We start from the raw sequence: 24,881 nt of genomic DNA on the forward strand, positions 1-24,881 counted from the left end.
AGGGCGACCTTAACTTAGTTTTTCATAACACAGCTGATCGTTCCTGCCAGAGGACAGGTCAGGTGGGAGCCCTCTCCAAACCTTGACCCAGTCCTGAGGCGGAAGCCGGGGCTGGAGGTACTCAATTGTTTTAATATCTTGTACTTCTCACTGCACTTTGTTCTTGTGTGGTGTCACTCTTTTCATTTGTATTTTAAAAAAAAAACGAAGCACTACTCAGCGCTCGCTCGCTCCTACCTTTAGCGCTCAGCTGACATCAAAAGCTGTTCGCTGTCCCCAGCTCCTTGCTTGCAGCCGCCATCACCTGCGGCGTGCGCGCTGACTCCGCCCACTTGAGGCCACGCCCCCTTCCTCGCCCTACTTAAACCGCTGATTCCTAGCGGTCGGTAGCAAACCTTGACCCAGTCCTGAGACGGAAGCCGGGGCTGGAGGTACTCAATTGTTTTAATATCTTGTACTTCTCACTGCACTTTGTTCTTGTGTGGTGTCACTCTTTTCATTTGTATTTTTTTAAAAAAACGAAGCACTACTCAGCGCTCGCTCGCTCCTACCTTTAGCGCTCAGCTGACATCAAAAGCTGTTCGCTGTCCCCAGCTCCTTGCTTGCAGCCGCCATCACCTGCGGCGTGCACGCTGACTCCGCCCACTTGAGGCCACGCCCCCTTCCTCGCCCTACTTAAACCGCTGATTCCTAGCGGTCGGTAGCAAACCTTGACCCAGTCCTGAGGCGGAAGCCGGGGCTGGAGGTACTCAATCGTTTTAATATCTTGTACTTCTCACCGCACTTTGTTCTTGTGTGGTGTCACTCTTTTCATTTGTATTTAAAAAAAAAAACGAAGCACTACTCAGCGCTCGCTCGCTCCTACCTTTAGCGCTCAGCTGACATCAAAAGCTGTTTGCTGTCCCCAGCTCCTTGCTTGCAGCCGCCATCACCTGCGGCGTGTGCGCTGACTCCGCCCACTTGAGGCCACGCCCCCTTCCTCGCCCTACTTAAACCGCTGATTCCTAGCGGTCGGTAGCAAACCTTGACCCAGTCCTGAGGCGGAAGCCGGGGCTGGAGGTACTCAATTGTTTTAATATCTTGTACTTCTCACTGCACTTTGTTCTTGTGTGGTGTCACTCTTTTCATTTGTATTTAAAAAAAAAAACGAAGCACTACTCAGCGCTCGCTCGCTCCTACCTTTAGCGCTCAGCTGACATCAAAAGCTGTTCGCTGTCCCCAGCTCCTTGCTTGCAGCCGCCATCACCTGCGGCGTGCGCGCTGACTCCGCCCACTTGAGGCCACGCCCCCTTCCTCGCCCTATAAATGTGCATGCACAGGACGCGCAGCGGACGAGCGCAGCGGGAGCGCCGTTTGCGCGCCGAAGGCGCGCCTAAGGCAAGCCCGTCTGCGCCAAGACCGCGCCAGGCGCAGGAACCCCTGCCCAAATCCCCCTCATCATCAGGTATGTTCCCAACGACCTTCGCCAACTCCGAGGCGGGTCCAGCTGCCCCTGTAAGTTTGACCTGTCAAAAGTACTCGGCTCCACCAGCTGCATTAAATGTCGCTGGACACTCAACTTCGACTCCGAGCAGACAACCTCCCCCAAAACCCAGCGACCATTCTTCACAGGTGGCCTGATAAACGCCAGGTCGATGTGCAAACATAGTCAGGACATCCACGACCTTATCATTGACCATGACCTTGATTGTCTCATGGTCACTGAAACCTGGCTCACGGATGACAGTAACCCCGACATAGCCGTTGCCCTCCCCCTGGGTTACTCCTTCCATAGACAGGATAGACAGAAAGGTAGAGGAGGAGGTGTTGCAATTATTCTGAGGAACACCTTTAGCTGCCACACCTTTTGCCTTGACCCTCTCACTGACGCAGAGGGACTAGGCTTTTCCATCAAACTCAGTCATTCTCTCTCCCTCTCCGGTGGCCTGATCTACCGCCCTCCCGGCAATGCTACTAAATTCCTCGACTCCCTGAACGACGCTCTTGGACACTTCCTACTCCGCTACCCACACTTTACCCTCCTGGGAGATTTCAACCTGCACCTCGAGACCTCAACCGACTCCCACACTAGAAACTTCCTGCAGACACTAGAAATCTTTAATTTACAACAAAACGTCAAGCTGCCTACCCACTCCCTTGGCCACACTTTGGACGGTGTTTGCTCCAATTTCCCGTCCATCACCACCATGCCCCCCATACCTCAGATTTGGACTGATCATTGTCTGATCCCATTCCACATCTCCAGCTACCCCCCTCCTCCCAGTAAAAAACGCACTTTTCACCACGCCCACTCTATAAATTGGAAAACTGTTCAGAAAAATCTTATCCTCCATCCCTTCTCCCCAACCAATGCCCCCTCGCTCTCCGGTAACATCGATAGAGATGCATCTCGCCTCAACAACTGGCTCTCACAAGAAATTACTAAACGATGCCCACCTAATCAACAGGACAGCACTTCGAAGAAAACCAAAATCAAAGCTCCCTGGTACACGCCTGACCTAGCAGCCGCACATCTACTCTGCAGGAAAGCGGAACGCAAATGGCGCAGAAACTATGATAATGGCGACCGCAGTAATTACACTCTACAGAGGAAAAATTATCTTTCCTCCATCAAATCAGCTAAGAAAACTTATTACGTAAACGCCATTAAAGAAGCCAGCCAAAAGCAAAAAACACTTTTCTCAATTGTAAAAACCTTCACCAACCCCAAAGCTCTCCAACCTGAAATCCCCCCATCTCAGGAGCTATGTGACAAGATCTCCGACTACTTTGATGATAAAATCACTTCTATTCAAACAAACCCCCCCCCCCCCCCCCTCCCTCCAGTACACTTAATTCCGGACCCGGACCAACCGTGCCTGTCCACTAACAGTCTCAAAAACTTCACCCCGGTGACTGACTCAGACCAGAGAAGCGATCCTTTCCTGCAAGTCGGGCTCCCCCTCCGATCCCTGTCCCCCCAAGATTCTCCACCTTATCATTGATGAAGTCAACCCCATCATCAATGAAATAATCAACCTATCCCTCAACTCCGGCTCTGTTCCCCTCTCTTGGAAAAAAGGCGTGGTTAAGCCACTTATGAAAAAGGCGAACAAACCCCCTACGGACTTGACCAATCTCCGTCCCATCACCCTGCTACCCGCTCTGGGTAAAATAACGGAACAGCTAGTTCATAAAGAGCTCAAGACTTTTCTGGATTCCCATAACCTACTCCATCCCCAGCAATCCGGATTCCGGTCCAAACATTCAACCGAAACCGCCCTAATCGAACTGACCGATACCATCAAAATCCTTCAAGACCAAAGGAAGAAGGCTATTCTGATCCTTCTCGACCTCACGGCAGCATTCGATACCATCTCCCACTCCATCCTGATCAATAGACTTATGGATATCGGCATCACCAACTCAGCCCTGTCATGGATCAGATCTTTTCTCAGCGATAGGTACCAAACCGTCACCCTTGGCTCCTTCCAATCCAATGAGAAAAAGGTATCCTCCGGAGTTCCTCAAGGTTCCATCCTAAGCCCCCTTCTCTTCAACATTTATCTCATCCCTCTTCTCACCCTCATAGAATCGTTCGGCATAACTGTTACCTCCTATGCCGACGATACTCAGCTTATCATCCCCCTAGACGACAATTCCAACAAGGCAGAGCTCAATCTCAAACACTGCCTAACAGCTGTCTTTCAATGGATGGACGCCAACCACCTCCGCTGCAACTCAAATAAAACTGAGATCCTCCCCATTGGAAAGAATGCCTCATTCTGCCCTGCCCTGTGGTGGCCTGACAACTCCGCAGCTCCACCTCAGACGGTCTCGTCGGCCAGAAACCTCGGGGTCCTCTTCGATTCTGACCTCTCCTTCGATCTCCACGTCTCGACCGTAGCAGGAAAATGCTTCGGCATAATTAAGTCCCTGAGAAAGTTCTTCGACTTTCTCCCCCTCGACTCCAGAAAGACTGTCGCGGTAGCCCTCATACTCTCACGAGTAGACTACTGTAATGGCCTTCTGGCAGGGACCAAAAAGTCCACTCTCTCGAAACTTCAAAGTGTCCTGCACACCGCTGCCCGCCTTGTCTTAAAACTTCCACGCAAATCATCTATCTCTGCAGCCCTTAAAACCCTGCATTGGCTCCCCTTGCACAAGAGAATACTCTTCAAGATTCTCACCGTAGCTTTCCGAGGCTTTAACAAATCCGGTCCCTCCTATCTGTCCAGACGCTTCCCTCATTATAATCCGAATCGCTCCCTCCGATCTTCACATGAAAACTTCATGACCCCCCACCAAGTTCAATCTGAAGTCCAAAGGCGGAAAAACCCTAACTACCCTGGCTATTAGAGCCTGGAACAGTATGCCTAGACATCTCAGACTTCAGACTCTCGAGAAACCTTTCAGGAAGCTCCTCAAAACTTGGATTTTTAATCTCTCCGACGACTGGACAAAAGCGGCCATCTAGACCCCCTCTCCTATCACTCTGCGATCTGGTTCAAGGACTTACAGCGCCATGATGCTCCTTCCGGAGCGAACGCCGCGCTCTATAAATACCCCTCCAAATATCCAAGTCTGGACACGCATATCTCCGAGATCTAGGCCTTACCGACTTATGGAGACACCTCCACCCACGCAGCACCGCCTACACTTACCATTCTGGGGCCCATAAGTCCTACGCCAGGCTAGTTTGCTTCCTCTGCGCCTCCCCACTGGTACCGAGAGCGTAAGAAGTAGATATCCTGCCGGCCTCACTATCTGACCATTCTCCGATGGTGGCCACATTCCTCTTACCGGCAGCACCGACCCCACGACGACACTGGCGCCTCAGGGAAACCCTTCTCCACACCCCCTCGACAGTAGAACGGATTAAAACCGCTATTACACAATTCCGGACACACAACAACACCAACACCACACGGGCTACTCATTGGGCTGCCCTTAAAGCGGTCTTAAGAGGCGAGTTTATATCTATAGCCACGGCCAACAATAAAGAACGAGCGCAGAAAAGGGCCGACATTATACAACGGGTGACAGAGCTGGAGCAAATGCACCAGCGCACGGGGGCGGCGCAGCCTTGGCGTCAACTGTGCGCCGAGAGGAAGATGCTAGCCACTCTAGAACAAGACAGAGCGGAGTATGCGGCCCTCCGTCTTCGGCGGGCCAATTACGCGGGAGGGGACTGATGCGGACGGCTACTGGTGAACAAGCTGCGTGAACAGCGCCAGAGGCAGGGGGTGCAGGCCATACGGACAGATCGAGGCGACCTAGTCTCGGACGACGCGGCAATAGCGGAGACCTTCGGGACGTTTTATCAGTCCATCTACGCCGGGGACACTCTTGACCTGCAGGCGGGTCAGACTTACTTACAGGGAGCGCGTCTCCCGTCCTTGAACCTGGCCCAGGCAGACTTCCTGGATAGGCCCATAGGCTTAGAGGAGGTGGTGTCAGCGATTTCATGCCTGAAGCTTGGGAAATACCCTGGCCCCAATGGGTACCCGGCGATTTTTTACAAGGCGTTCTGCCATCAGGTGGCCCCCCTCCTGCGGGATATTTTTAACTCCTTTGCCCAGCCTGCCGCGATTCCCGCAGAACTCTTGGAAGCAGCAATTTCGGTCATACCGAAGCCTGGCAGGGATACAACCCGCTGTGGTTCGTACCGACCGATCTTGCTTTTGAACATTGACTTCAAACTATACACGGGAATTCTGGCAAGCCGGCTCGCACCTTACATGCAACAGCTGGTGGAGCCGAACCAGGCGGGCTTTATAACCCAGCGACAGACTAGTGACAACAACAGGAGGGTCCTCCACCTTATTGAAGCAGGGCCGCGTACCCGACCAGATTGCATGCTCCTCACTATTGACGCCGAAAAGGCATTCGATAGGGTGCACTGGCCCTACCTGGAACAGGTCCTACACCTCTTCGGCCTAGGGGATGTTCTCTGTACCCGTATTTTCAACTGCTACAGACAGCCTAACGCCACAGTGCGCGTCAATGGGCACACATCCTTTCGCTTTCCGATTGGCAGGGGGACAAGACAGGGATGCCCCCTTTCCCCTATCCTGTTTGCCCTTTGATATGGAACTGCTGGCGCAGAGGGTCAGGCAGCACGTTCTCATCAAAGGTATTCCGTTCGGAGGAGATACCCACAAAATCAGCCTCTACGCGGATGACATTTTGCTCTCCCTCACAGACCCTGTCCAATTGCTATGTGCACTTTTTATTGAACTCCATAGTTTCGCACTCGCTTCTGGGTTCAAAATCAACACAGATAAATCGATTGCCCTTAACGTTTCTCTGTCGCCAGAGACATTAGCCGAGGTGCAAGGGGAACATGATATGCAGTGGTCTGGCACCACAGTTCCCTATCTGGGAGTCCTCCTAGGCCCCACCATCCCAGCTACTGTGGAAGCAAATTATGCCAGACTTCGCACGCAGCTCCGCGAGGAACTCCGGAGATGGAAAGGCCATTCCCTCTCCTGACTGGGGAGGATAGCCGCCACCAAAATGACTCTCCTGCCACAGATCCTTTACCTGTTTCAGACCCTTCCCCTCCGGCCACAAATCGCAGAGCTCTGTACCCCAGAGGTATCTGCCAGACATAACTATATACGTGAAACAATGCAATCCATTATGTCTTTTACATTTGGAACAATGGAATCATTGCAAGTAACAACACTCCCTCCCCTGCGCCCCCCAACTACCCCCAACTCCCATCCCTCCCGGATGCCCCCCCCCCGCACGGTTTCTAACAATTCCGGCGATCTGTGTTTACACAGCCATCGGCACAGCACGCTCAAACATCCATTCGGTGGCGAAGAGTCTTTCTGTTTCAGTGGCGAAGAGTCTTTCGGTTTCGGTGCCGAAGAGTCTTTCGGTTTTGGTGCCGAAGAGTCTTTCGGTTTTGGTGCCGAAGAGTCTTTCAGTTTCAGTGCCGAAGAGTCTTTCAGTTTCGGTGCCGAAGAGTCTTTCAGTTTCGGTGCCGAAGAGTCTTTCGGTTTCGGTGCCAAAGAGTCTTTTAGTTTCGGTGCCAAAGATTCTTTTGGCCTCGGTGCAGTTGGAAGTGGTGGGATCGGCATGTGTGGTTTGCTTGGTGCCGAAGCACATGAAGGCGTAGTTCCTCGGAGCCGAGCTCGAAGTCTGGGCTTTAAGAGGGAGCGCTTGGTCTCGACTGTACCCATTGGGCGGAGTGCTGACCTTCGCCTTTGGCTTGGGCAGTGTATGAGGTGCAGGGGCAGAGGTACTCACGGGTTTAATTGATGGAATCGAGTCGTCCGAGTCCTCTGCCTCTGATATGATCTGGAGATCCGGGGAGTCATCTTCTTCTGGAACGAGCGGAACCTCGAAGATATTGTCCGGCGCTGTGGCTGATCTCCTCATTTCATGTCGACCGGCCCTCCGATCCCGGATGGTCTTCTTCGATTGGAAGGACGCACAAGCTGTGCAGGTCGACTCGTTGTGGTCTGGCGATAGACAGAGGTTGCAAACCTCGTGATGATCGCTATGCGGGAATTTTGCCTGGCATTTCAAGCATTTCTTGAACGGAGTTCTTTCCATGTGGGTTAGGCCGCAGAGCGTCGATAGGCCTAAGGGACCACTTCGATGACCGGAATGGAAGTTATGTCTTCGAAAAGCCTTGTCTTCGATGTCGAAGGTAGTTTTTTGAAGTTTGTGGAAGTTTTTCACTTAGAAGTTGCTGGAATATTTTTTCTAGCCGGAGCGGAGAAACTTTCATCCGAACCCAGTGGCGGAAAAAACTATCTAAAGATGGAGCCGATGCCCATGCGCAGTATTGTCCAAGGGAGGAGTCACCTATATTGTGACTACAAAGACTTCTCCAAGAAGACAACAACCTGCAAACATCCAATCCCAACACCAGGTGGCGATCTAATGCGAAGTGTACGATCTGCAGCTCATATGCCTCGAACATATGGTTTTATAAGCCCTGGTTCTTGAAAAGTGGCCCAGGTCATTTTCCCTATTGCAAACCCCATGGCCCATAGGTTAACATGGTAGGACGTGATTAATAAATATTGATAGGAGAGGACTAGCCGGACCATTCAAAGGCTTCCCAGAATGGTAGTAGTAAATCCAACAATATTATATTGTTCAATTTCTCCTAAAGTGTACAAACAATAAGTTATGAGACTTTCTTGTTTGTAAGTCCAAATTCAGCCTTTCAGTGGTCTGCCCTTATTGGTCAGAGTTAAGTGGATTAGCCAGGTTGCTGGGAGGGCAGTGTGCTGTTCTATAGGAATGCCAGGCCAGGAGGTGGTGTTGTAAACTACGCTCTTCAAAGGCAGAGGGGAGGCCTGGGTTTCAGTCCACTATGACAGTCTTGACCCAGAGTCAGGGCTAGGCTTAAGGAAGGTATGTGCAGATGGTAGCCAGCACTTACCTCCTTGCTGGAAAATCAGCCATTATGGATTTGGAAGAATGATGCACTCTGGGACAAACTAATGCCACACTCCACAGGATGTGGTCATAACTATGAGGAGTTGCCCTGCTCTCATTGGTCAGCAGTGACCTGGTGCTTGACCCTGAGAATTTTGAATAAGTATCTGAGAGTGCCAGAGCCCTCCAGATCTGCTGCTTGAAACTGAATGAAGCAAGAAGTGCCCTGCTGATGATTTTTGCTGTGCAAGGAACTCTAAGGCCTGACCTCTGGAGACTGCACCAAGTGAAACTGCAGCCCTGTGGATTACCTTGCTGCCAAAGGACTCAAGAGTGGAACTCCCTGCAAGCTACAGGTTAACAGAGCTCACCTGGACAGCCCCACAAAGAATTCAAAGCCTGGAGTACCAGTGGATTTGTAAGGGTTTTGTTCAAGTGGATTGCGGAATTGAAGTTTCACACTTTCAAGGACCCTCTTGGAGATTCCAGAACCTTGGATTGCGTGTTGGATACTTTGGGACCCACAAGCAGAACGCCAGGAAGGTGTTATAACTGGACCCCGCTTGCTGAAGGCGGCCCACTACAGTGGTGAGAATTCTTCAGAACAATTTATAAAGGTGTGTTCCTGACAGAGAAACTGAAATGACTTAAGGGGCGCTGTTGGTTTCTAAGCACTAGAAAGTGACTAATCTTTAAAAATTCATATCTCGGGTTCCCTACAGTGGATTATTTTCGTTTTGGTGTCACTTAAAAGATAAAAATAGTACCTATTTGTATAAATTGGTGTTGGATTTTTATTTTGTGTTGTGTCTTAATTATTTACTGAAATTGTGTTATTAAATGCTTTACATACCTGTCTTTAAAGTTAAGCCTGTCTGCTTGCAGCCATGTTAGCAAGGGTTGATCATAGGATTAATTTTCTAAGACCTATGCTGAGTCCTATCATGTGTTAGTGGCCTTATTGCCAGTGGCCGCTACCAATAACACACTTTCCAACAGAACCTTACTCTCTATTTGTGGTAGAGTGGTCGAGCAGGAAGGCATTATCAGAGGACAGCGTTAAGCATTTGATGTACCCACTCAGTCATCAAATTAATTCACACACTTGAGAACTGAACTCTAGGCCAATTGTGTTTATATAAAAATATATACTGTTGAAGTATTTTTAGAACCAAGCAAGCCTGGCACAGGTAAGCATTACATACTTTTCAGTAAAAAGTTGCTGGATAGAGAAGAGTTTGAAAATGCAATAGAAATTGTACTTTGTTTGATTTACAGGGGATGCAGTAGGTTGCAACACTTAGCAAATACAGTACATTGAAATTAATATGCTTTTTCAGTAAATTACAAGTAAGTTACTTTTCACATTACTTTTCTAACTCATTGATGGATACCTAGATTCAGTACTGGGACATTTCCTTCAAACACGTAAGCAAATAAGTTTTGGTTATTTGTGCTATTTTTAAAGATTTTTTTTTAGATTTCAAAACGCCACACTTGAAAATGTTTTGGAAGAAAATTGTCAATGTTATCCTATGGAGGAAAAACAGGTCTTCGGTTCACAGGTAAGTTATCGACAGTGGGAGTTAAAGTTCTGGGGTTAGACTCAGGGGTCCCCAGGGTCAGTGATGCACTGTTGTGGCACCCTCAGCGGCACTAGGGCGAAGGGGTGCAGAGTGTTGAGGCCCAATGTTATCGAAAGGGGGATAGGGGGCCTCCGGTTGGCAAGCAGGCCACTGGGTTGTGGGAGCAAAGCTCCTAGAGTTAAGGTCAGGGCAAATGGGGAAACAAAGTAGCACAAAAGGTGCACCCTCAGCGGCACTGGAGCGGCTGGGTGCAGAGTGCTGTTTCGACGTCGGGCGCCCTGTTTTCTATGGAGATCCTCCGGTTTGCAAAAGCACTGCAGGCAGGGAGACAAAGGACTTCAGGGTGCGACCACCACTTGGAGAGGTAAGTTGGGAAGTTAAGGGTTGGTTAGGAACCTTCGGTTTGGGCACAAAAGGCTGTGGGGCGTTGGGTGCAGGGGTACCTTTTGGGGTTGGATTTTCTTACCAGCTCCCAGCCACGGTTAGGAGGCCTTCTGGATATAGACTGCAGGCGTTGGCTGGAGGCTTGTGGCAGGTCAGAGGTCACTGGATCTCGGGTCAGGATCGCCGGGGTGACCTCCTCGTGGTGTTTTCCACTCGAGCTTGGGCCGGGTTCAGCAGGTGCAGAGTGTGGTCAAGTCAAGTCAAGTCAGGTGATTTATATAGCGCGCTACATACCCAGGGGGTCTCAAGGCGCTTGAGGAAGGGAGGGGAATTACTTGTCGAATATCCAGGTTTTAAGTTGCTTTCTGAATGTAAGGTGGTTCTGAGTGAGGCGAAGGTGAGTTGGAAGTGAGTTCCAGGTTTTAGCTGCCAGGTAGGAGAAGGATCTGCCTCCCATGGTGGTTTTGTTGATGCGAGGTACAGTTGCAAGAGCTTGGTTGGAAGATCGTAGGAGACGGGAGGGGGTGTAGAAGGAAAGTCGTGAGTTGAGGCATTCGGGTCCAAGTTCATAGAGTGCTTTGTGTGCGTGGGTTAGGAGGCGGAAAGTAATCCTCTTGTTGACAGGGAGCCAGTGGAGGTTTTTCAGGTGTCCAGAGATGTGGTCTTTACGCGGGATGTCTAGTATGAGTCTGGCTGAGGCGTTCTGGATGCGTTGGAGTTTTTTTTTTAGTTTTGCGGTGGTGCCGGCATATAGGGTGTTTCCGTAGTCCAGGCGGCTTGTGACCAGTGCGTGGGTGACCGTTTTTCTGGTTTCGGTGGGGATCCAGCGAAAAGTTTTTTTAAGCATGCGAAGAATATTGAAGCAAGATGATGAAACGGCGTTGACTTGTCTGTTCATAGAGAGTGAGGAGTCCAGGATGACACCTAAGTTCCGTGCGTGGTCCGTCGGGACGGGTGCTTTTCCGAGGGCCTCTGGCCACCAAGAGTCGTCCCAGGCGGAGGGGGAGGTACCAAGGATGAGGACTTCAGTTTTGTCGGAGTTCTGTTTTAGACGGCTGTGCTTCATCCATTTGGCTACTTCTTTCATTCCTTCATGTAGGTTGGTTTTGGCGGTGTTAGGGTCTTTGGTGAGTGAGAGGATCAGTTGAGTGTCATCAGCGTAGGAGATGATGTTGAGGTTATGTTGGCGTGCGATGGCCGCGAGGGGGCTCATGTAAACGTTGAAGAGGGTGGGACTGAGTGAGGATCCTTGTGGCACGCCGCAGATGACTTCAGTGGCCTCTGACTTGAATGGTGGGAGGCGGACTCTCTGGGTTCTTCCGGTGAGGAAAGAGGTGATCCACTCCAGTGCTTTTCCTTGGATTCCGATGTTTCTGAGGCGTTGTATTAAGGTGCTATGACAAACTGTGTCAAAGGCTGCGGAGAGGTCGAGGAGGATGAGGGCGACCGTGTCTCCGTTGTCTAGCAGAGTTCGAATGTCGTCAGTTGCTGCGATGAGTGCGGTCTCAGTGCTGTGTTTGGCTCGGAAGCCGGACTGTGAGGATTTTCGGTCTCTTGCTGCTGCCATAGGTTGCTGTTGAAAAAATCTGGTGTTCACAGGAAAAGCAGTCTTTGGAAGTTAAGGCAGGCCGGTCCTCTGGGGTTTCAAGGTTACTGGGAGACAGGCCTGTAGGGCTGCGGCCAAGTCAGTAGGCGTCGTCTTCTTGTTAGCTGGGTGAATGGCTGTTCGGTCATTCCTCTTTTCGTCTTGCCATTGCTGGATCTGAGGAAGCAAGTATCAGGGTGCCCCTTAAATACTAGATTTAGGGGCATTACAGGTAGGTAAGAGCATGGACAAATGGGTTCCTTCCCTGGGGTGGGTACAACCCCTATTGTACCACCCTCCAGTGGGAGGGGGGCAGGAGCCTGTACCTGGTTGGTTGGGTCCCCCCATCCTCAAGATGGCAGGGACTCAGAGTTGTGCTTCACCTCGCCTCCCCAACCTGAAGGATGAAGTTGGCAGAGGTGGGCACACCTCTTTCCCTCACTTGTTTTTCCTGCCGGCTTTCCAGCTCAAAGTGGGTGGTAGAACCAGTGGGGACCAGTTGCTGAAATCAGCAAATGGTCTGAGGAGGTTCACAAAGGCGGCATGCCTTTGTAGCTTCCCATTCGTGAACCCTGCCCATCCTGGGGGAGGAGACTTTGCACCTCGTCCCAGGATGTGCATTGTTTCAGGCCCTAGAGAGTAGCCAGCTCTCGATCCAGGGGTCCAGAAACCTGTCTGGTGGTGGCAGCTAAAAGCAGCCACTCAGCCTGGACACTAGTGGTGGGTTAGTTTTCAGGGGGCATCTTTGTGATGCCCTCTGTGTGCATTTTTCATTAAATCCCACACTGGCATCAGTGTGGGATAATGTGCTGAGAAGTTTGATACCAAACTTCTCAGTTTTCAATGTAACCATTATGGTGCTGTGCAGTTCGTAATGACAAGCTCCAGGCACCATATGCTCTTAATGGCAGCACTGCACTTACAATGTCTAAGAATGGACTTATACACAGTAGGGGTACAGGGCTCATGCATCTGTACCCTCACCACTGGCATAGGGCACCCAGCTAGAGGGTTGACTGATCTATTCCAGGGCAGTGGGTTGTGCCATGTCGACTCTTTACTTTGTTCTGCACAAAAAACACAGCATGCAAAGGCAGCGTGTATGTGTAAAGGTACAGGGCCTCTAAGGGTGGCACAAAAAGTGCTGCAGCCCTTAGAGGTCTTCCCTGGTCACAGTGCCCTGGGTACCGGTGGTACTATTTACCAGGGGCTGACCTGTGGCCAGAGATGTCAATTGGGTTCGTTTTGGGAAAGAACACAGGCCCTGGGAACCTGATTGGCAGGGACCCAGGGCACACCACGTAAAAAGTGCATCAGTAGTCTGGCAGAAAGTGTGTGTGTGTGTGTGTGTGTGGGGGGGGGGGGGGGGTGTTACTGCAACAGAAACCCACTTTCATACAGCAGTCCTACGTGATATTCCTAAGGTCTGAAATAGAATATCCTCCTCATTGGATTCGTTTTTAAGTGTGACCCCCATGGTATGATGCTGCTCTGTAAATTAACTCCTGGTTTGCTGTGTTGTCATCAGGAGGTGATGGATTATAGGGTATAGGTCAGGATCATTATCCATTGGAGGATCAATGTTATAATCATTCCAAGGATCTGTAGGTGGTGGACTATCCTCAACTATGTAATCAATATCAAGCTGTGTGTGTGGTGAACCCTGTGGTGTAATATCTACAGGGTGGAAGCCTGGTGGTAGGGAAGATGGTGGTGGGGCCTGGATAGGGCTTGTAGCCATGTTCTTCTTTTTCAGAGGGATTTTGTAACTTAAATCCTTGGAAGGAACGCTCATTTTAGAAGGAGTGACATGTTTAGCTGATATGTGTCGAGTGTCTGGATTATAGTAGATCTTTTTATGCTTAGGATCCAGCTTTTCTTGCATAGCCTCTAGCATCGGCTCCGGAGGCTTATGATGAGCATCTTTTGCTTTCAATGCCGACATTTTTTGTGCTAAGCTGGATTTGTCCTTTTTTAACTTTGGGGCCAAAGATTTCGGTGTCAAGGAAGTTTTTCCCGGCTCGGTCGCTAGCCCGAAGGTTTGCCTGTGTTTCGGTGCTGAGACCGACAGCGTTGGAAGGAGTGTCTCGGTGCCAACCATGGCCAGAAAGCAATGGTGGCCCAAAAGCCTTATGTTTGGCAGAAGGAATCTTGCGGGGCAAAGAGGCTTTGGTACTCACAGCACACTGTCCCGCTGGAACCTCTTCGACTCTAGCTTGATTTCTAGTTCTGAATCCAATTCCTGAACAGAGAAGCCCTCCTCCTCTTCTGCTGCCGACGCCTCAATTTGTACGTGTTCGGTATCTTCTCCGAAGATATCCGGGGGGTGTGTGATATTCTGCAGCTGCATGTCCCTTTGTCAAGCCAGACGGTCCCACAAAGTCTTTTTCGACCAGAACGATCGACAAGCGTAGCAGTCCTCTTGCGCTCCAGTGAAAGGCACTAATTGCAGACCTTATGCAGGTCGGTGTGTGGATACTTAAAGAGTGGCAGCAAGAACAGAACTGAAAAGGGGTCCATTCCATCCGCAGAAGACAGGATACTATGAAACGGAGTGTAAGTCGACTGACGTGGCTAGACCCGAAGGCCGGCAACGATGTTTTCCATACCGAAGATAGAGTACCCTTTATATTTTTCAAGATTGCGGACAATATGAAACGAGTACAAAACAATGCTGGTGAGGGTACAGTGTGTTGCACACCAAGGGGATCCAGAAGAACGGTGTCAAACAAGAGCCCCGCAAAGCAAGTCCAAACCCGAAGGCGGAAAGAAAGCAATAGAACAATGGAGTCGATGCCCAGGCGCACTATCACCAAAAGGAGGAGTCACCTTACCTCGTGACTGGAAAAGACTTCTTCGAAGAAAAACAACTTGCAAACATCCAAACACTAGATGGCAGGAGTAAGCAAAGCATGTGTATCTACAGCGAGTGCATTTTTCATTAAATCCCACACTGGCATCAGTGTGGGTTTAATGGGATGAGAAGTTTGATTTCAAACTTCCCAATTTTCAGTAAAGCCATTATGGTGCTGTGGAGTTCGAAATGACAAACTCCATACCATATACTCTTTATGGCATTACTGCACTTATAATGTCTAAGAATTGGCCTGAACTCTGTAGATCGAGTTCTCTCTGGAGATATTGGCCTTTTGTGTACTTCACAGTGACGCATGAGCCCAATCTCCTGGACTTAAAGTAAGGATGGGGCAAGGTCCAAGGTACCTAGGAGTATCGACTTTGGTCGCCCGATTAAGTAGTTAGTGATGGGTCAGCGTGTAACGCTGAACTCACCAATGGGACTCCCAGTTCTTTTGATTGTACTAACATCAATGTTGAGGATTTTTACTGCCAGTATGAAGGAAGCTGGGTCATTGGCCCCTCCAAACACTTTTTGCCAGACTACAGATGCACTTTGACTTTATGTGCCCTGGGTCCCTGCCAATCAGGTTCCCAAGGCCAGTGTTCTTTCTTAAAATACCTTGTACCCCCAATTGGTAACTCTCTGGCCACATGTCAGTCCCTTGTAAAAGTTACCATGAGTACCAAGGGCACTGTGGACAGGGAAGGACTCTAAGGGCTGCAGCACTTATTGTACCACCCTTGAAGGCCATGTACATACATGTGTACATGTACGTACACACACACACACACACACACACACACACACACACACACACACACCACACACACACACACACACACACACACACACACACACACACACACACACACCCCCCACCCACCCGCACCCCTCACCCCCGATTGCAGGCTAAGTGTTTTGGTGTAGAACAAAGTGAAGAGTTGACATGGCACACATCTCTGTGTGTCATGCCTACAAACCACTGCCCTGGCATAGGTCAGCCACACCTCTAGCTGGGTGCACTATATCAGTGGTGAGGGTACAGGAGCATGAGCTTTTTACCCCTACAGTGTCCAGACCAATTCTTAGACATTGTAAGTGCAGTAATGCCATTAAGAGTATATGGTGCTAAGAGCGTCACCGTGAATTCCACAGCACCATAATGGCTTTACTGAAAACTGGGAAGTTTTGTATCCAACTCGTCAACACATTAAACCCACACTGATGCCAATGTAGGATTTAATGAAAAATGCACTAAGAGGGCATCTTAGAGATGACCCCCAAAAAACGACCAGCCTCTGGGGGTTACCTGTTTGCTACACACTAGCCTGCCACCACAAGACATGTTTTCTGGACCCCTGACGTGAGAGCCTTTGCTCCCGGAGCCCAGAAACAACACCTTTCCTGGCCAGAGGTGGTCACACCTCGCCCAGGCCAGAAAGAGCCATCTGTGGCAGGGGAGCTTCAAAGGCTGCTGCCTTTGTAATGTGACCCCCAGCCTTTCCTGCTATCAGGAGCAGGCCCCCTCCCTCTTTTTTCGGTGGGAAGACAGGCAGGAAAAATTAGCACAGCCCAGAAGGTGTGCCCACCTCTGTCGACCCCACCCTCAGGTGGAAGAGGCGAGGTAAAGCCCACTCTTCAGAGACGGCAGGCCCTCTCCAATCAGGATTAGGGATTGTGCCCACTCCCTCATGTGGGGTGAGCACAGCAAGGATGTAGGCACTGTAAGGTCAGTAGACCTACCAGCCTGTCTGCAGTTTCCAGAGATCCTGTGCCAAAAGTCACCTTTTCCTGCAGCCAGCAACCTCCAGAACCCTGGGAGGACTGACCGCCTTCAACAAAGACCGGATCTCCAACGAACAGCAGCTCTGTTCAAGAGAAACTCCCAAGACAGACCTGAGCATGCTGAGGACAAAGAAACCAGACGCCTGGAAGCACCACTGCACACGTTGCCTATGCATTTCCAGTGGCCCACCGGTACCAGCAAGATCCCGCAGGGTTCCTGAATCCGAGTCCACTATGGGTTGACCAGTCCAGGACTCTCCAACGTCGCACAAAGCCTCAGCACAGACACCCCCCAACCGCAAGTGGCCTGGTAAGGTGATATCCGACTTCAAATGACACCCCTGCATCCAGCCGCCCAGCACCTTGGAGAAAAGAACAGAAGGCGCACCTACATCCCAGAACCCTCCAACTTACCGGCCCAGCTGTTGGTTCCTCTCAGAAGTCTTCCTGGACCGAGCCTGCAGCCACAAACTAAAATCGGCAACTCCTATTGAAAACAACAGGGCACCCGCCGCCAAACGAGCCATACAGACAGAGCCACCCACACACACACACAGAGCCCCCAACACACACAGAGCCCCCCCACACACACAGAGCCCCCCCACACACACAGAGCCCCCCACACACACACAGAGCCTCCCCACACACACAGAGCCTCCCCACACACACAGAGCCTCCCCCACACACACACAGAGCCTCCCCACACACACAGAGCCTCCCCACACACACAGAGCCTCCCCACACACACAGAGCCTCCCCCACACACACAGAGCCTCCCCCACACACACAGAGCCTCCCCCACACACAGAGCCTCCCCCACACACACAGAGCCTCCCCCACACACACAGAGCCTCCCCCACACACAGAGCCTCCCCCACACAGAGCCCCCCCCACACACAGAGCCCCCCCACACACAGAGCCCCCCCACACACAGAGCCCCACACACACAGAGCCCCACACACACAGAGCCCCACACACACACAGAGCCCCACACACACACAGAGCCCCCCACACACAGAGCCCCCCACACACACAGAGCCCCCCACACACACAGAGCCCCCCACACACCCACCGAGCCCCCCACACACCCACCGAGCCTCCCACACACCCACAGAGCCCCCCACACACCCACAGAGCCCCACACACACCCACAGAGCCCCCCACACACCCACAGAGCCCCCCACACACCCACAGAGCCCCCCACACACCCACAGAGCCCCCCACACACCCAAAGAGCCCACCACACACCCACAGACCCCCCCACACACCCACATAGCCCCCCACACACCCACATAGCCCCCCACACACCCACAGACCCCCCCCCCACACCCACAGACCCCCCCACACCCACAGACCCCCCCACACCCACAGAGCCCCCGCACCCCCAGAGCCCCTATTTCTGGACACTGCTACATAACCAGTGGTTACCTCCGGGTGGAGGTCGCATATAACTAGAAAAACCCTATGATGCACCCACGGAACGTCAATTGGTGGAGAACCAAGATATACCACCACATTGCTTACGTGTGTGTATTGAGGGTTTTTTTATGAAGGTCATCCACAATCAAAAACCCTGGTGCTGTAGTTCCAAGTGATCCATTCTCCTATTGATCTTTGATACCTTTGGGATTTCACACTATACCTCATTTTGTTATAGTATATACAGAGCCAGCTTCCCACACAGCACACTTAAAAAACACATGCTCTACCTTTAAATACCATGCACCCTGCCTTACAGTTTGATAGGCCTGTAGTAGAGGAGAGTTACACATATTAACAAGCATTTACAATGCAATGGTCTCTGCATTATTAAAGGTAGAGCTATTGGCATTGCTCATGACTTTAAAAAAAAATCTTGTAATCATAAATAAATGGCATTGTCATTTACAATGCCAATAGCTTAATCTCTCACAAATGCATGACCTATTGCATTTACACCCACACAGAGCCACACACACAAAGCCACCCAATCACACATACAGAGCCACCCACAGTCATTCACATAGAGCCCCCCTACACAGAGCCACCCTCATACAGACAGAGCCACCCACACACACACACAGAGCCCCCAACACACACAGAGCCCCCCCACACACAGAGCCCCCCACACACACAGAGCCCCCCCACACACACAGAGCCCCCCACACACACACAGAGCCTCCCCCACACACACAGAGCCTCCCCCACACACACAGAGCCTCCCCCACACACACAGAGCCTCCCCCACACACACAGAGCCTCCCCCACACACAGAGCCTCCCCCACACACAGCCCCCCACACACACAGAGCCCCCCACACACACAGAGCCCCCCACACACACAGAGCCCCCCCACACAGAGCCCCACACACACAGAGCCCCCCACACACAGAGCCCCCCACACACACAGAGCCTCCCACACACCCACAGAGCCCCCCACACACCCACAGAGCCCCCCATACACCCACAGAGCCCCCCACACACCCACAGAGCCCCCCACACACCCACAGAGCCCCCCACACACCCACAGAGCCCCCCACACACCCAGAGCCCCCCCATACACCCACAGAGCCCCCCACACACCCACAGAGCCCCCCACACACCCACAGAGCCCCCCACACACCCACAGAGCCCCCCACACACCCACAGACCCCCCCCCACACCCACAGACCCCCCCACACCCACAGACCCCCCCACACCCACAGACCCCCCCACACCCACAGAGCCCCCGCACACACATAGCCACCGCACACACATAGCCACCGCACACAAAGAGCCACCGCACACACATAGCCACCGCACACACATAGCCACCGCACACACATAGCCACCGCACACACAGAGCCACCGCACACACAGAGCCACCGCACACACAGAGCCACCGCACACACAGAGCCACGTGCAAGGGATAGCTGTCGCACTGGCCACATGGGCCTGCTGTCAAGTGCCATGGCTCCCTCTGTAAGAAAGTCTGTGCTAACCACCGTGCTGCGGAGAGCTACAACAGTATCATAGCCAGCAACGCAACTACGGAAGAGCCAGCCAGAGCGCCCTGAAAGATGAGCAAACCCTGGCAAAATAAACCAATAGGTAGCACTGTCAGCAACCCAGCCATCCCAACAGTGGGCGGTGACTACTGCAGTGCCTTGTGACCAAAATACGCCAAAGTGCAAGCTTGTTGCCAGCCTGCAGAGGGGGCTGCGCAGCACTGTAAGAAGAACAGGGCAAAAGCAGCCTTCCCCGAAACAACCAACGCTCTAGTGGTCAAAATTCACTGAACACCGGAGGGCACTGTTCCTTTGACATCTTGAAGGGGTTACTGTGCACCTACCTGCTCTGCTCGCTGCAGGGATCTAGGGTGTAGTTACCTGTGTGCGTAGTGGGGGAACTAACACCTAATTAATTGGGATACCCCTCTTGAAAATGAGAAACGCTATAGCGCTGAGAATGTGCAGGGTTCTTCTGCCTTAGCTTACCTCTTTCGGACATAGCCTTCACTTGCCCCACTACGTCGGGGAGGCTCTGCTGCGCTAAAGCCCTGTGGTGGAAGGAGAGCACCAGGGTCTGGGTCTTCCCTCGCACCAGACCCGCTGCCAGTTAACTGCCCCAAACAGCAAGACAGACCGTACTCCAGCCTCTTGCCCCTCCCTCTGTGGTACCTCCCGGCCGCCATTAGAGGCGAGCGGAACAATACGTGCGCGGTAGAAGCAAGGACTTGTGGAGCCGGAGGGGATGGCACAAGGAAAACACTGAGGGGGTGACAGACAAGCCTTGCATCAACCACCACGAGCAACCACCCATTTCAATATTACTCTGCCCCTTGTGGTTCATTAATAAAGATTCCCACCCTCCGCCCCTCAGCGCAGAGTAGAGCACCCGAGTTCGCAGCAAGCGAGGCGAAACCACAGGGGGTTGAAAGGGGGCTGGCAGAGAGATCTGAGACCAATGGCGCGCCCCTAGGCCTTTCCAATGAGTCCGTCCACAAGGCCATGTTATGTCAAAGTACCCCAAACTGCCAGCCACTACAGCCTAACCCGAAAACAAAGCCAGCAGTAGCAGCCGCTCCTCAGAGGCAGCTATCCTTCCAGTCCCGGACTAGGGGCTGGTGGGGGCGTGGTCAGCAGAGCCTTGAAAAAAGGAAAATGCTACTTACCAGTATGCATCTGTTCTTGGCATGTAGAGCTGCAGTCGTACACTTTTGCAATAGATCGCCACCTGGTGTTGGGATCGGATGATTGCAGGTTGTTGTCTTCTTGGAAGAAGTCTTTGTAGTCACGAGATAGGTGACTCCTCCCTTGGACAATACTGCGCATGGTCATCGACTCCTTCCTCATATAGTTTTTCGCCATGATGGGAAATGATGAGTTAGTAGAAGTAAAGAGAAAGGATGTCCATGCATGTGCATCCAAGTAAGATGATTACTGGAACGGATACAAGTCCCGGGGAGGCGGGAGGGCGTGTACTACTCTGCAGCTCTACATGCCAAGAACAGATGCATACTGGTTAAGTAGCATTTTCCGTTCGAGGCATATGAGCTGCAGATCGTACACTTTTGCAACAAATGTGCAGCAGTGTCTCCCCTAGCGGTGGTCGCTTGTATCCGTTGCAACATTCTGAAATAGTGTTCTAAGGACAGCTTGGCCGCCTACTGCAGCTTGCTGCTTGGCTTGCACATCAACACAATAGTGTTTAGTGAAGGTGTGTATTGTAGACCATGTTGCTGCTTTGCATATGTCCTCTAGTGGTATATTTCCTAAGAAAGCCATAGAGGCTCCTAGTTTGCGAGTGGAGTGCGCTCTAGGAGGAACCGTTAGTGCACGTTTAGCTTTTTGATAGCATATTTGTATACACTTTACAATCCATCTGGCAATTCCTTCCTTAGAGATAGGGTTGCCTTTGTGTGGGGGAGAGAAAGATACAAATAGTTGTTTTGTCTTTCTGAAGGATTTCGTCCTGTCTGTGTAGTATAACAGAGCTCTTCGAACATCTAAGGTGTGTATAGCCCTTTCTGCAACAGAGTCCGGGTTTTGGAAAAACACTGGTAGCTCTACTGATTGGTTAAGGTGAAAAGGAGTAATAACTTTTGGCAGGAATTTAGGATTGGGCCTAACAACCACTTTGTTAGGATGTATCTGAAAAAATTGTTCTTGTATTGTGAATGCTTGTATTTCACTAACTCTTCTGAGAGAGGTGATGGTAACAAGGAGAGCAGTTTTCCATGTTAGGAATTGCAATTCACACTTGTGTAAAGGCTCAAAAGGGGGGCCCATAAGTCTTTTAAGGACCACGTTTAGGTTCCATACTGGAGCAGGTGGTAACCTAGGTGGGATTATTCGTTTTAATCCTTCCATAAATGCTTTGATTGCTGGTACTCTAAAGAGAGATAGATGTTGTCTATTCTGTAAATAGGCTGCAATTGCTGCCAGATGCAGGCGTATGGAAGAATAAGCCAAATTGGACCTTTGAAGGTGTAGAAGGTAGCAAATAATATTTTGGATGGAAGCATCCAGTGGATCAATGTGATTTTTGTTACAATATATTGCAAATCTTTTCCACTTAGCGGCATAACATGCTCTGGTAGTGGGTGTTCTAGCTTCTTTAATTATGTTCATACAGTCTGGTGGTAGGTTTAAGTAACCAAACTAAGACTTCAGCAGCCAGATCGCCAAATTCAGTTGGCTTGGTTCTGGGTGTCTTTTTTCTCCATGGTTCTGTGTTAACAGGGATGGCGTGAGCCATAATTTTTGATGTGGAACCAGTGAGAGATCTAGTAGTGTGGTGAACGACGGCTGACGTGCCCTTATGGGAGCTACTAGTATTAGTTTGAGAGACTGTGTCTGAGCTTGCGCACTACTAGTGGAATGAGTGGGAGATGCGGAAAAGCGTACGCAAATCTGCCTGACCAGTTCATCCATATCGCATTCCCCTCCGACTGGGTGTGGAAACCTGGCGGCGAAGGTTGGGCATTTTACATTTTCGTGGGTGGCAAACAGATCTATCTGTGGATGCCCCCACATTTGGAAGAATGGTTGAAGAACTTGTGGATGTATCTCCCATTCGTGAATCTGTTGTGACTGTCGACTCAACAGATCTGCTATCGGATTGTGAATTCCTGGAAGGTGTTCTACTGTCAGGTGTATGTTTTGAGGAATGGCCCATCTCCAAATGTTCTGTGCAAGCTGGGACAGTTGCAGAGAGTGTGTGTCGTCCCCCCCCCCCCCCACAGTTTTTCAGACAGCTTTAGCCTGGTTCTTGACCCGTTGTTATATGTGGTTTTTTCATATAATACATGGCTGTCATATTGTCCGTCCGGATTAGGACAGCTTTGTTTCGTACTTGTACCTGAAACGTTTTGAGTGCTAGGAAAATTGCTAGCAGCTCTAGATGGTTGATATGGAAGTGTTTTTGTTGGTTGTTCCATTGGCCTTGTGTGGTATAGTGTAAGAGATGGGCTCCCCATCCTGTGAGGGATGCGTCTGTCGTGAGCACCAGCTGTGGCACAGGTTCTAGGAACGGCCGTCCCTTTGTCAAGTTTTTGGTGTTCCACCATTGCAGAGGGCGATATGTACGGCTGTCTACCAACACCAGGTCTATGAGATGACCTTGAGCCTGATTCCACTGCTGTGCTAGACATTGTTGTAATGGGCGCATTTGCAGTCTTGCATGAGGAACTATGATGATGCAAGACGCCATCATGCCTATCAGTCTCATGAACACTCTGGCTTGGAGAGACTGCTGGTGTTGAAAAATGGAGACTAAGGTCTGAATGCTCTGTATCCTGGCTGGACTGGGATACGCTAGAGCTGTAGATGTGTCTATGGTAGCTCCTAGATACTGATGAACGTGTGAAGGCTCTAGGTGCAACTTGGTGTGGTTTATTGTAAACCATAATTCGTGCAATGTCTGAATTGTTTGTTTTGTGTGTTGGACACACTGGTTGAACGATTTTGCTTTTATGAGCCAATCGTCGAGGTTAGGGAAGACATGTATCTGCTGTCTTCTGAGATGTGCTGCTACTACTGCTAAGCACTTAGTAAACACTTGTGGTGCTGTTGTGACCCCAAATGGAAGGACTTTGAACTGATAGTGCTGTCCTTGTATGACAAACCTTAGATACTTCCTGTGAGCATGATGTATAGGAACAGGAAAGTAGGCGTCCTTTAGGTCTAGTGTTGAAAGAAAGTCTCCCTGTTGTAGTAGTGGGAGTACTTGTTGTAGAGTGATCATGTGAAAATGATCTGATTGTATGTAATGGTTGAGGGGCCTGAGGTCGAGAATTGATCGTAGTGTCCCGTCCTTCTTGGGAATTAGGAAGTACAGGGAGCAAACTCCTGTTCCCCGTTCCTCTAAAGGAACTACTTGAATAGCATCCTTTTGCAGAAGTGCTAGAACTTCCTGTTGAAGCAGAATCATATGTTCTGTGGACATTGGACGCTGCCTGGGTGGTATGTTGGGGGGGGGGGGGGGGTTGCTGTGAGTTCTAGGCAGTAGCCATGTTGGATAATCTGTCTTACCCCCCGGTCTGTTGTCATGGAATTCCAGACAGGTATGAACTGTGATAATCTGCCCCCCACAGGAGTGGAATGCTGTAGGGGAAGCAGAGGGAAGTCACTGTTTGGGAGTGGAAGAGGAGCGGTTGTTGTTATTACCTCTACTTCTTCCCTTGTTATTATTGCCTCTGTATCCTCCTCTAAAGTAGCCTTTGTTAGAGGAGGTCTGTGTGTGCGTTTTAAAAGATGATGTTGTATCTGTGCCGGTTTGCTTAGAGCCTCCTCTATAAAAGGAGCGGCAAAAAGAACTTCTAGTCTGTGTGGATTGTAATGCACCCATAGACTTAGCTGTGTCTGTGTCTTTTTTCATCTTTTCTAGTGTGTTGTCTACTTCCGGCCCGAGCAATTGGTTTTGATTAAAGGGCTGGTTCAAGATGGTAGTCTATACCTCTGGTTTAAAACCTGAAATGCGTTACCACGCATGTCGTCTGAGTACAACACTAGTATTAACTGCTCTGGATGCTGTGTCAGCTACATCTAGTGCACATTTAATTGAGGCATTGGATATTAATTTGCCTTCTTGTATGAGCTCTGCTGCCTGATCTTTGTATTTATCTGGGAGTTGCTCCATTAGTTTTCCTAATTGGTCGTTGTGAGCCCGGTCATAGCGTGAGAGTAGGGCTTGTGTATTTGCTATGTGCCATATGTTTGTTGCCTGCGCAGTAATCAGTTTCCCTGACGCATCAATAACTTTAGATTCTTTGTCAGGCGGGGCGTGTCACCAGAAGTCTGGGAATTGGCTCTTTTCCGTGCATTAGACACTACTAA

The 24,881-nt window shown here is 50.6% G+C and overlaps 1 protein-coding gene across 2 annotated transcripts in view; it reads right to left on the reverse strand.

Moving 5' to 3' along the window:
- The window catches only part of LRP1 (LDL receptor related protein 1), a 1,437,817-nt gene that overhangs the window by 275,238 nt on the left and 1,137,698 nt on the right, over positions 1 to 24,881 (reverse strand). The window lies entirely within an intron of this gene.

This window comes from Lissotriton vulgaris, chromosome 1_1, assembly GCF_964263255.1.
Source record: "Lissotriton vulgaris chromosome 1_1, aLisVul1.2, whole genome shotgun sequence".
Classification (NCBI taxonomy): domain Eukaryota; kingdom Metazoa; phylum Chordata; class Amphibia; order Caudata; family Salamandridae; genus Lissotriton; species Lissotriton vulgaris.